Genomic DNA, 12,643 nt, shown 5'->3' on the forward strand with positions numbered 1-12,643 from the left:
TTTTCCTGGGGTTTTTATTTCTCTCCTTACTTTGTTTACAACTCTTCTTAGTGGTTACATTCTTGCGCATAGAAAAGCCAGGCAGTGTACATGCACATAAGATAACGAACCCATCTCTTGAGCGCGTGAACACCAGCTGCGAGGGTACAATCAAATCAGCCAAATAAGTTTCCCAAACACAAACGCTGGATTGAAGGTCACTCCTGCCTCGTAGCCATGGGAGCAGTTTGCCGCGCCCATGGGCTGGCGATTCGGGAGCTATGCATCCCTACACTTGTGCATGTCCAGCTTTTCTAAATAGTCCTTAACCTGTTCTTTCACCACTGAGGGCTGCTCACCTCCTCCCCATACTGTGCTGCCCAGTACAGCAGTCTGGGAGCTGACCTTGTCTGTGAAGACCGAGGCAAAAAAAGCATTGAGTACTTCAGCTTTTTCCACATCATCTGTCACTAGGTTGCCTCCCGTATTCAGTAAGGGTCCCACACTTTCCCTGACCACCTTCTTGGTGCTAACATACCTGTAGAAACCCTTCATATCCGTTGCTTGCTGCAACTGCAATAGTGCTTTGGCCTTCCTAATTACACCCCGGCATGCTCGAGCAATATTTTTATATTCCTCTCTAGTCATCTATCCAAGTTTCCACTTCTTGTAAGCTTCCTTTTTGTGTTTAAGCTCACCGAAGATTTCTCTGTTAAGCCAAGCTGGTCACCTGCCATATTTGCTATTCTTTCTGAACATTGGGATAGTTTGTTCCTGCACCCTCAATAAGGCTTCTTTAAAATACAGCCTGCTCTCCTGGACTCCTTTCCCCCTCATATTAGCCTCCCAGGGGATCCTGCTCAACAGTTCTCTGAAGGAGTCAAAATCTGCTTTTCTGAAGTCCAGGGTCCGTATTCTGCTGCTCTCCTTTCTTCCTTTTGTCAGGTTCCTGAACTCGACCATCTCATGGTCATTGCTGCCCAGGTTGCCACCCACTTCTACTTCCCCTACCAATTGTTCCCTGTTTGTGAGCAGCAGGTCAAGAAGAGCACGACCCCTAGTTGGTTCTTCCAGCACTTGCACCAGGAAGTTGTCCTCAACACTGTCCAAAGACTTCCTGGATTGTCTGTGATTTGGAAACTTCTGTTAGTTGTCCAAAGAAAGCCTCATCTACTCCATCCTCCTGGTCTGGTGGTCTATAGCAGACGCCCAGCACAACATCACCCTTGTTGCTCTCACCTTTAAACTTAACCCAAAGTCTCTCAACAGGCTTTTCTCCAGTTTCATAGTGGAGCTCTGAGCAATCATACTGCTCTCTTTCATCCCTCAGCCTGTGCTGCTTTCCACGGCCCCCATTGGCCTGGCAGCGAACCATGGCCAGTGGGAGCCGCGATCGGCCGAACCTGCGGACTCAGCAGGTAAACAAACTGACCCGGCCCACCAGGGTGCTTACACTGGCGAGCCGCATGCCAGAGGTTGCCGACCCCTGGTTTATACCCATCCATGACAGTGCTCTAGTCATGTGAGTTACCCCACCAAGTCTCTGTTATTCCAATCACATCATCATCCCTTGGTATTAGGGTGCAAATCATTAGGTACTCATGATCTGCTACCAATTCCTTTTATCCAAGAAGGTGAAATTGTTTTTATAAGACGTACCTGACAACAGAAGAAGATGGGGTGAATAGCATGCTACAATTCTAGTGCTTGTTGAGAGTACAGCAAACTCCCAGGGTAAAATGGACAGGCTGAGCCTGATTCAGAGACCCAGCCAGAGCGGTATCCCCAAACCCACCTCCATTGGTGCTGGATTATTGGCAGCACTGTAGACTCACCACCTCCTTCTTTGCTGGGGCCACAGGGAGTATCCCCAAATCATAGAATCATAGAATATCAGGGTTGGAGGGGACCTCAGGAGGTCATCTAGTCCAACCCCCTGCTCAAAGCAGGACCAATCTCCAACTAAATCATCCCAGCCAGGGCTTTGTCAAGCCTGACCTTAAAAACCTCCAAAGAAGGAGATTCTACCACCTCCCTAGATAACCCATTCCAGTGCTTCACCACCCTCCTAGTGAAAAAGTTTTTCCTAATATCCAATCTAAACTTCCCCCACTGCAACTTGAGACCATTACTCCTTGTTCTGTCATCTGCTATCACTGAGAACATCCTCTTTGGAACCCCCTTTCAGGTAGTTGAAAACAGCTATCAAATCCTCTCTCATTCTTCTCTTCTGCAGACTAAACAATTCCAGTTCCCTCAGCCTCTCCTCATAAGTCATGTGCTCCAGCCCCCTAATCATTTTTGTTACCCTCCGCTGGACTCTTTCCAATTTTTCCACATCCTCCTTTTAGTGTGGGGCCCAAAACTGGACACAGTACTCCAGATGAGGCCTCACCAATATCGAGTAGAGAGGAATGATCACGTCCCTTGATCTGCTGGCAATGCCCCTACTTATACAGCCCAAAATGCCATTAGCCTTCTTTGCAACAAGGGCACACTGTTGACTCATATACAGCTTCTTGTCCACTGTAACCCCTACGTCCTTTTCTGCAGAACTACTGCCTAGCCATTCGGTCCCTAGTCTGTAACAGTGCATGGGATTCTACCGTCCTAAGTGCAGGACTCTGTACTTGTCCTTGTTGAACCTCATAAGGTTTCTTTTGGCCCAATTCTCTATTTTGTCTAGGTCTCCCTGTATCCTATCCCTACCCTCCAGCATATCTACTACTCCTCCCAGTTTAGTGTCATCTGCAAACTTGCTGAGGGTGTAGTCCAAGCCATCCTCCAGATCATTAATGAAGATATTGAACAAAACCGGCCCCAGGACCGACCCTTGGGGCACTCCGCTGCGAACTAGACATGGAGCCATTGATCATTACCCGTTGAGTCCGACGATCTAGCCAGCTTTATATCCACCTTATAGTCCATTCATCCAGCCTATACTTCTTTAACTTGCTGGCAAGAATACTGTGGGAGACCATATCAAAAGCGTTGCTAAAGTCAAGGAATACATTAGGGTTTGTGATTTTCAGTTTGATCTCCCATCTGGAGAGATTTAAGAAGGCCCACAAAGCACTGAGACTCCCTCCCCCCCCCAAATAATAAGGAAGTGGGGCCTGAGCTGGAACCATCCAGTGTAAATAACTGGGCATGGTTGGGTCCTCCCACCTGCTGAGGGAGGTACCCCCACAGATACTGTTACAAGGCCCTTCAAACCAAGGTTTAACTCTAAACAACACACTTCCTCATCATTGTCTTCATTGCGGAACAAAAAGCCTCAGTTTTGATGAGATAATCAAGAACCATCCAATCAGGACCAATTTACCGCTCCTTTGGAGACAGACTAGTCTGTTTTATCAATGCATGGAGGCAAATTATCTCAGATCAATATGTGCTAGAAATCGTAGAAAGGAGGTAAGCCATACAATTTGAAAAATTGTCTTTACCTGATTCCCCCTACCCATAGCTCTTCAGGGACCCCCTCATGAGAATGTTTTTGCAGAAGTAGAAAAGTTGCTTGTGATAGGAGCAATCAAGGAGGTCCTCAAATTCCAGAGGGCTCAGTGCTTTTATTCCTGTTACTTTCTAGTAAGGAAAAAGGATGGGGTTGGGGAGGGAATTGATTCTTCTGGTATTAGACTTAAAGAACCTGAACATGTATATTTGGAAGTTTCAGTTCCATATGTTGCTGTTGACTGCCTTAATCACTTTGTTGTTGATCATAGATTGGTTTGCAATTTTCTGTTAGGGATGTGTATTTTCAAATATTAATTCATCACAATCATCACAAGTACCTTCATTTTATGGTGGTCGGATGCCATTTCCAGTACCCGGTGTTTCCATTTGGCCTTTCCATGGCACTTAGTTTTTACAAAGTGCCTCTCTATGGTAGCCGCTTACCTGATAAATCAGGGTATTTTTGTTTACCCCTATTTAGATGATTGGCTATAGCAGGACAGTGTCTGCGAAGACTCGTTATGCCCTATTGCATTGAAAATCAATCTCTTTTTAGACATTGGGTTCCTTCTTAACTGTTCAAAGTCAATTTTTGACCTACTTAAAGAATTCCCTTTTTATGCTCAATATTGGACTCTGTTTAAGGGAGACCCATCCTACTAGAAGACACATTTCTCAAAATGAGCCAACATCTATTAAAAATTCAACAGTATCCCACTGAAGGAGTAAAATTATTTTTGTGTCCCATGAGTCTTATGGCCGCCACTACTTATGGAACTCTGCTTGCGTGTCTGAGAATGAGACCTATGTAGCACTGGATGTCTCAGGTCTATAGACCAAGTTGGGACAACTTTCATATGTGGATCACTGTGCCTCAGAACATCATAGTCTCCGTAGGTGGTCATTCATAGTGAATGTGCTCAAAGATGTACAGTTCAATCCCCTGGATTCATCTCTGATGGTAACTTCAGATGCCCCTGAATCATTTGACAGTTCAAGGGAAGTGGTCTTATTGGGAGAGAATTGTGTACATCAACATGTCAGAATTGTGAGCTGTTTATCTGGCCCTAGTTATTCTTCCCTCACCTATGTGGGGAAGAATTGTTCAGGTAGTGATGGATAATACATTGACAATGTATTACATCAACTAGCAGTGGGGTGCACACTCCACTCTGCTGTGTGAAGAGACTTTAAGTCTATGGGATTGACATATCTGTCATGATGTTTATACTATGGCCATATGTTTGGTGGGGGGAAAATGTAGTTGCAGATCATCTCTGCAGAGACAGCTCACAGATGGATGAATGGTCCCTCAAGGATCATTTGGCTCAGACCATATTCCAGGGGTAGCCAAACTCTTTTACAGTTAAAGTGTGGCTCGCGGACCCTCTCACAACCTTCCCCACATTCTTCACCTACCAGACTTGGGCAGGGAGGAGCTCAGGACATCTGCCTTGCAGCAGGGTGGAGGTGTAGGGGCTTCTGCCCAAGGGGAATGGCGGTTTTGGGGCTTCAGCCCCGCAGGGCACTCCTGCTGGGGTTTGGAGCTTCAGTAGGAGCGGGGCTGAAGCCCTGAAACCTGGCAGGTGCCTCCTGTGGGGCAGAAGGCCCGAGCCCCAGCAGGCTCTCCTTGGATCTTGAAGTTCTGAAGATTGTCATATGCAGCTCAGAGCGTCAGTAAGTATGGCTACCCCTGCCATATTCTCCTGCTGGGTTTGACCAGATTTCGACCTGTTTGCAATGAGTATCAACAAAAGTGTCACATCTTCTGTTCCAGAGCAGGCAGGGACAGTCTATCCCCATCTGATGCTTTCCTTCTGTACTGGGGAAGGTTTGATGTATGCCTTTTCACCCTTTCCATTGATCCAGAAGGTAGTGAGAAAGATACATCAAGACAGGGAAAGAATGATTCTCATTGCCCCTGCTTGGCCACATCGGCAGTGATTTACTGATCTCTGAAGCTGTCCGGCAGAACCTTTATGTGTATTCCTCTGTCTCCAGACTTACGGTCTTAGCAAGAGGGCAAGATCTCTCACATGGACTCAGTCCCTTCACCTGATGGTGTGGGCTATTGGACTTTGAGTCTGACTGCTCTGGAGCAGTAATATTCGTTGCTTGTACAGGACGTACTAATTAACTCCAGAAAACAGTGCACTAAGCTTTTACCTTTTAAAGTGGACCAGATTTCAGGCATGCATGAAGGAAAAACCTGATTTCCCTGTATCTTTTTCCATTCCTTCTGTTCTGGAATATTTAATGTACTTAAAGTCTCAAGGGTTACCTAACTCATGGTTAAAAGTTCATGTGGCCGCCATCTCCACATAGCATGCTTATGGTGATGGTAGATCATTCTTTGTTCATTGTTTTGTCAAAAAGTTGATGAAAGGTTTATCAAATGTGTATATCCCTCTTAGCTTTCCTGTCCCTTCTAGAGATCTCAATTTGTTGTTGGCCGTGCTGGTGAAATCATCTTTTGAACCCTTGGCTGAGTGTTCTTTCTATTATTTATATATCAAAATGGCTTTTTCTTTATTGCATATTTCTAATGACAATATATATCTTTATTCATGTAGAGTTCTATATATTCTGTAATATGTAAACATATTAAGCATGAAGAATTGGGTAATTATCAACATGCAAGCAGAACAAATGATGAGACTTCTGTGATACAGACTACAGACTGTTCCTTTGCTTTCTGACTTGCAGCCACATTGTTAATGTTGTATCTGAGGTTGGGTCAAGCTAGATCTTCACAATAATATTCTAAATGACATAATAAATTGAGCAAAATGGAAGTACTGAGAATGAAACTCAGCAAGGTTTTTTCCTTATTTGGGACAGGAAGAATTTATGTATGTCTTTGTTTGTATAGAACAGGAGTTGGCAACCTCTGGCATGTGGCTCACCAGGGTAAGCATCCTGGCAGGCCAGGCCAGTTTGTTTACCTGCTGCATCCGCAGGTTCAGCCGATCACGCCTCCCACAGGCCACGGTTCACTGCTCCAGGCCAATGGGGGCAGTGGGAAGCTGCAGCCAGCATATCCCTCAGCCCGTGCTGTCCCCTCAGCCTCCATTGGCCTGAAGTGGTGAATTGTGACCAGTGGGAGCTGCGATTGGCTGAACCTGTGGACGCGGCAGGCAGTAGCGTAGCTAGAGGGGTGCAGCGGAAGCAGCTGCTTCCCCTCAGCACATTTTTGAAAAGCCAGGCCTTAGTTAGGCAGGATTACCATGGCGCCAGCGGTGCCGGCAGGCCCACGCCCATCAGCTGTGTCTCCTAGCAGGAAGGAGACAGCTGATTGCGTGGCAGGGAGGGGAGAGGAGGGAAGGGGAGGGAAGAGCTGAGCTCTGGCAAGCTGGGCTCAGTGGGAGGAGCCAGAGGAGAGGCGCGCCTTCCTTAGCGCCGCTCAGCTGTATCTCCCAGCAGGAGGGAGACAGCTGATTGCCCGGCAGGGAGGGGAAGAACTGAGCTCCAGCATGCTGGGCTCCTGCAAGCAGGCTTTGCCGGCTTCCCCCAGCATGCTGCAATGCATACCCTGCCCCCTTCCTGCCGTGCTGATTGGCTGTCTCCCAGCAGAAGGGAGACAGACTGCTAATTGGCGAGGCAGGGAGGCGGAAAGAACTGAGCTCCAGCAAGCTGGGCTCCTGGGGAGGAGGAGAGGCTGGGGCCTTGGGGGAAAAGGGGGTCGGTCGGGGCATGCCCTATAGGGGGCAGGAGCACTCACCCCGCCCACCAGTCAACTGTTTATGGGGCCCTTGGGGGCCCACAAGCCATCAGCTGTTCGGCAGGGACAGTAGGGTAGCTGGCTAGGGAAGTGTGAGTGCTCGCTGTTTAGTTGGTTTTTGGCCACCAGCCAATCAGCGAGGGGAACTGCTCCTGGAGCAAGGGGCTGAGCTGAGAGACCCCGCCTCCTTCTCCTACCTGCTTCTTGTGGCACTGTGGCAGGTATGCTTCCTCTGGCTCTGCAGCAGCAGCTTCTAACCTCTCACCCAACTAAAGGCAGCCAGTAGCAGCAGCTGGTAAGTGTATTTCAAAGGGGGTCTTTCTTGTGGTGAGGGTGGCTTGGTGGTGGGGGACTGGAAACCCCCCAGACCCAGGTGGCTGTGAGATCCAGCACCTGGCTGCTTGTGGGATGGCTGTCTGCATGGTGAGGGGCAGGGGGCTCAGCCGGAGGCATCTCCAAAAACATCCCCTGCACCCCTGCAGCACAGAGAGACTGAGAGTACCAGCCCCTGCCAGGCAGCTGGACCAAGACAGGCATGAGGGGGGAAGCACATCTCCTGGTCTCCTGTGGGGTGTGGTGTCCCTGCTTGCCCTCCCTGCCCAGGCAGAGACGCCTGCTTCTCAGAGACAGTGACCATGTAGTGTGCTTGATTCCCCCTCCCTGGCATCTGGGTGACTGCCTCTTAGGGGGTGAGGGGTGGAAGGGAAGAGTCAGTGGGGAAGGGATAGGGATGGGGGGTAGGAGAGGAAAACTGAGACTATGAGGGGACATCTTCATAGCTACAATCTCTGCCTTGGGGGTGTGGATAGAATTGTCTCCCAAGGGAAGGCTGGAACTATCTCTGTGAGCTGAGGGGTGAAAACATTATATCTGTTTAGTCCATGTGCTCTGGCAAACACAAGTCCAGGCACCTTGTTGGGGGACAGGGAGAGGTAGCCTGATTTTCCCTCTCCTATCAGGGGAAAGCTGAATTGTCTCCTAAGGGAAGGGCTTGTGATCATGTTGGGAGGAGGAGGGGGGCATTGCTGAGTCCCAGGGTTGAGTAATTCTCTGGTGATGATGGTCATTAAATTATTAATTGTCATTCACTTGCTGCACACAATGGCTTGTGATGGTTGTTTAACATCCACCCAGCCATTTGGTAAAGTGCCTTGTTTCTTGGGAGTTGCCTTCTGTAACTTCTCTAATTTCATCCTACTCTCCTGTGAGAACAAATTCTGGTTCTAAAGACCTGGTGCCTGGATCCCATATTGCCTTGCACTGGGATTGGGAATTAGTTCCCTGACATGCAATTCCTCCTATTGTGCCAGTGTAGATCCTGCTGTTACTACAGCTATTTGCAGGTATCCTTCAGGGCCGGTGCTACCATTAAGGCAAACTAGGTGGTTGCCTAGGGTGCCAAGATTTGGGGGTGCCAAAAAGTGGTGCCCCAATTTTTTTTTACAGTGTTCCTGGGTTGCTCCACTTCTCCCTCCTCCCAGGCTTTCAGCACCAATCAGTTGTTTGGTGCCACAAGCCTGGGAGGGGAGGAGAATTAGAGCGGGGGTGGTGTGCTCGGGGAGGAGGCGGAGCAGAGGTGAGCTGGGGTGGGGAGCTGCCGCACGGGCTCCCTGGGAGAGGGAGCTGCTGTGGGAGGGGCGCCTTGGGATGGGGGGGAGCTGCCGTGGGGGGGGCGCCTCAGGGCGGAGGGGGGAGTGGGAAGATGCCGCAGGACTCGGGGGGGGGGGGGGGCTGGTGCCCTTGTGTTTAGCTGAACCTTTGGACTCAGTTTAGTGGGGATGGACTCAGAGACTGAGAGCTAAACTGACACTACTATCCTGCTGTGTGGATCCCAGTGTGTTTGTACTGTGAATTTTTGGCATGCACATGTGCCTATATTTATCTCATTGTGCTGGTGCTACTTCCTTGTAGTGATGATGACATTATGCTAAGATGAATTGTGAAAATAGTGTCCTGGTGTGATGGTCACTCTATGCTGTTCATGTGAATCTTGCATTTTTGTATGCTGTGTTGGTGTAGCCCTGTTGTTCCCAGGAAATTAGAGCCACAAGGTGGGTGAGGTAATAGCTTTTATTGGAGCAACGTTTGTTGGTGAGAGAGAGAGAGAGAGACAAGCTTTGGAGCTTTCATGGAGTTCTTTCTTCTTCCTGAAGGAGAGTTCTGTGAAAGCTCAAAAGCTTGTGCCTCTCACCAACAGAAACTGGTCCAATAAAAAATATTTTACCTCACCCAACTTGATATATATTACCCCCACACACACTATATTACCTCACCCAGCTTTCCAGGAGTGAGTTTTCATGATGACATGGGAAGTGCTCTGACTGGTCCTGACTTCTCTGTATCAGCCCCTCTAGCTTGCACTGCAGCCCAGTACCTGAGGGCTGGGTGCTTGCAGTGCTGAGACTCTGTGAGATCAGGGACTCACAGACCCAGCTGGGAGGGGAAGGGAACCTCCTCCTCGGCCTCTCTCTCTTGCTGCCTCCTTTTCCCAAATGGCCTCATGATACACAGAGCCAGCGTGGCTAGGTGCTGCCTTGGAGAGTCTCCCAGTGCAGCCTCCCACCCCCTCTCCCCCATGTAAACCCCCAACAGACCCTGCCCACCTCTGTATGATTGTCTCTCTCATGCGAGGGACTGTGCCCCCCCTGCTCCTGTGAGCTGCCTGCTTCCAGGGGCCACAGATTGCAGAGCAGCCCCTTCAGGAGAGATGAGAGGTGCTGTTCCACCGTGTGCATGCGAGCAATGGCCCCCTCACAGCAAGACGCTGCACTGCCCCTGCCTCCATCTGGGTGGTGACCCTGGCCTGAGGAGTACGAGGCAGCGTGAGTTGAGCATGGGGGCTGGGGGCCAGGCCAGCAAGCCTGATCACTGACACTCCAGGTGTGCCCAAGTGCAGAGCTAGTGCTCCGGGCTCCTCCTTCATTCAATGACACATCAGTAGGACTTGCTTTTTTCGCGCAGAATTTGCCTTTCAGAAAGCAAACCAGCCCCCCCTCCAGCCCTTTTCATTGGGATCCCTGGGGCTCAGGTCCTGAGGCAGCATTGGGATTGCATTAAGGGGTGGGTACTGAGGCTGTTGTAGTTGCTTCATAGATTATCATATTGTTTTGATCTTATCTTTGAAATATAAAATAAGTAAATAACACGTTTTTATTATGTTTTGATTTTATATACAATACTGTAAACCTTTTTTTATATTTTAAATGCAAAATAACACGTACTTATAAAACAATATAATTCTTGTGTTTTTATTTTAAGTACAAAATAAATATGTATAACGAATTTAAAAGTATGTAACTAGTAATTTGACATGGCAGCGTGTGGCACCTTTTTTTATGTGTTCGCTCCCCGTGATGTTAGAACCTGGCTACGCCACTGGCAGCAGGTAAACAAACTGGCCCGGCCCGCCAGGTGTGTGCCAGAAGTTGCCGACACTTGGTATAGTAATACATCAGAGCTCATTGCAGGATTGAGGCATTAAACATTGTCTCTGCCCTATTTATATATAAAGATACATTCATTGGTTAACATTTTGACTTGAATGGGATTGCATTGATATAAATGAGTGCAGAATGGATGTTTTGATGCAAGTGCTTGAAGTACAGGATTCTTTGCACTCATGAACAACAAACAGAAGGATAGCTTATTTTAGTGTATGGTTTCTCAGCTGCAAAGGATCCCTTCAGTAAATATACAATTAATTCCTTCATTAATTTGACATGAAATATAAATATTACAATGATCATTACTTTCGTTTTTGTAATTAAAAAACCTTAATTATAAAAGTTGTGCCTTATGTATTTGGTATAGAAAAGAGGGTAGAGTGGGATGGTTTAGAGTGAAGTAAAGTTGAAAAAATATTAAGTGTACATGGTTAAGAGCTCAAAATTATCAAAGGGCAAGCTAAACGTGCATGTAGAACTTTAATTTTGGTAGCTTGTGATATTTGAGGGCTTAATTATATATCCTTAACATTTTTCTTACACATAAAATTCCATTTTAAAGATATGTATCTTTGCCCCATTCAACCCATACTTAATAAAATGTGTCTTGGGATAGGTACACTGATATGAATACATTATAATGTGTGCCTAGGCTGATGAACACTTATCAGGTGCTTAGAGAATGAAACAGGGCACATTCTCATCTTACAATTGTTGAAAATTGTTGAAAAAATAACATGCACCAAACATTTATTACTAGAGGCTTAAAATTTAGCCAAATCAAAACTAATTTTCACTGGAATACTGTTCAACAAGGTCTGTTTCCCTGCCAAATTTCAGCTACTTTCTCCCAGCTCTGTAAACATTAGTGGGTTGTTGTTTTTAAAAAGTTCCAGTTGTGAACAACATAGAGAAAGTGTATTTCCCCCCCCCCCCATCCTCCACATACTCAAAAGTAATTGAACCATATTTGTTCAAACTTTAAAAAAACAAACAAACCATCTTTAAGCAGAGGCCAGGGGTGAAATCCTTTCAACTAATGAAAAGGGCTGGAATGTTTAAAGGGTCCAGAAAAGCCTACAGAGCCAACTAGAGAAGGATTGTAAGCTATGGCATATAGCAGGGTTGGGGGTAGTGTGTTGGGGACAGGGCTGCAGGATGCCAAGTCAGGACCTTTTCTATCCATCCATGCAGCAAAAATTCTCTTCCAAGCTCTCTATATCCCACATCTCAGTTACTGCAGCATCCTTCTGTGTGGCTTTGACAAATGCTGGCTCATATCCATTCAGAAGCTGCTGCAAAGAACATTTTCCTAGCCCATTGCTTCGAATCCTCCACTGGCTCCTCCTTCTCTATCGCATCAAACATAAGCTACTTGTCTTGATTTTCAAGGCCCTTCATAGTCGGTTGTCACCCTACCTATCATCTCCCATTCAATATTGAGATGTAGGTGCTCCAATCAGCCTGTGATGCCAGCCTGCATCACCCACTTGTTACATTTTCAAAGAAGCACCTTTGTGCTTTCTCTCATGCTGCCCCTTATGCCTGTGAGGCACTCCTTGCAAAGCTACCTCATAATCCACCTTCAAATTCCTCCTCAAAACCAGGGCCGGCTCCAGGGTTTTGGCCGCCCCAAGCAGCCAAAAAAAAAAAAAAGCCACGATCGCGATCTGTGGCAGCAATTCGGCGGGAGGTCCTTTGCTCCCAGCGGGAGTGAGGGACCGTCTGCCGAATTGCCGCCAAATACCTGGATGTGCCGCCCCCCTCTGGAGTGGCTGCCCCAAGCACCTGCTTGCCAGGCTGGTGCCTGGAGCCGGCCCTGCTCAAAACTCTCCTTTTCTGTGATGCCTACAAAATACTTGGTTAGGCTGTTGCTGAGATCTTGCTGACTAATATTGTCTCATTGTTCATTTGTACTGCCCGATCTGTCTGTACCCATCTGCTGTCTCTAGTTTCATACTCAGATTGTGAGCTCTTTGGGGGATGAATCCTATCTTTTTGTTCAGTGTTTGTACAGCACGTAGCACAATGGGATTCTGCTCCA

General features: G+C 47.5%; 1 protein-coding gene across 1 annotated transcript in view; it reads left to right on the forward strand.

Moving 5' to 3' along the window:
* Positions 1-12,643, forward strand: part of LOC117872757 (adenylate cyclase type 2-like) — a 149,567-nt gene that overhangs the window by 57,098 nt on the left and 79,826 nt on the right. The window lies entirely within an intron of this gene.

The sequence above is a fragment of the Trachemys scripta genome, chromosome 2 (assembly GCF_013100865.1).
Source record: "Trachemys scripta elegans isolate TJP31775 chromosome 2, CAS_Tse_1.0, whole genome shotgun sequence".
Lineage (NCBI taxonomy): Eukaryota > Metazoa > Chordata > Testudines > Emydidae > Trachemys > Trachemys scripta.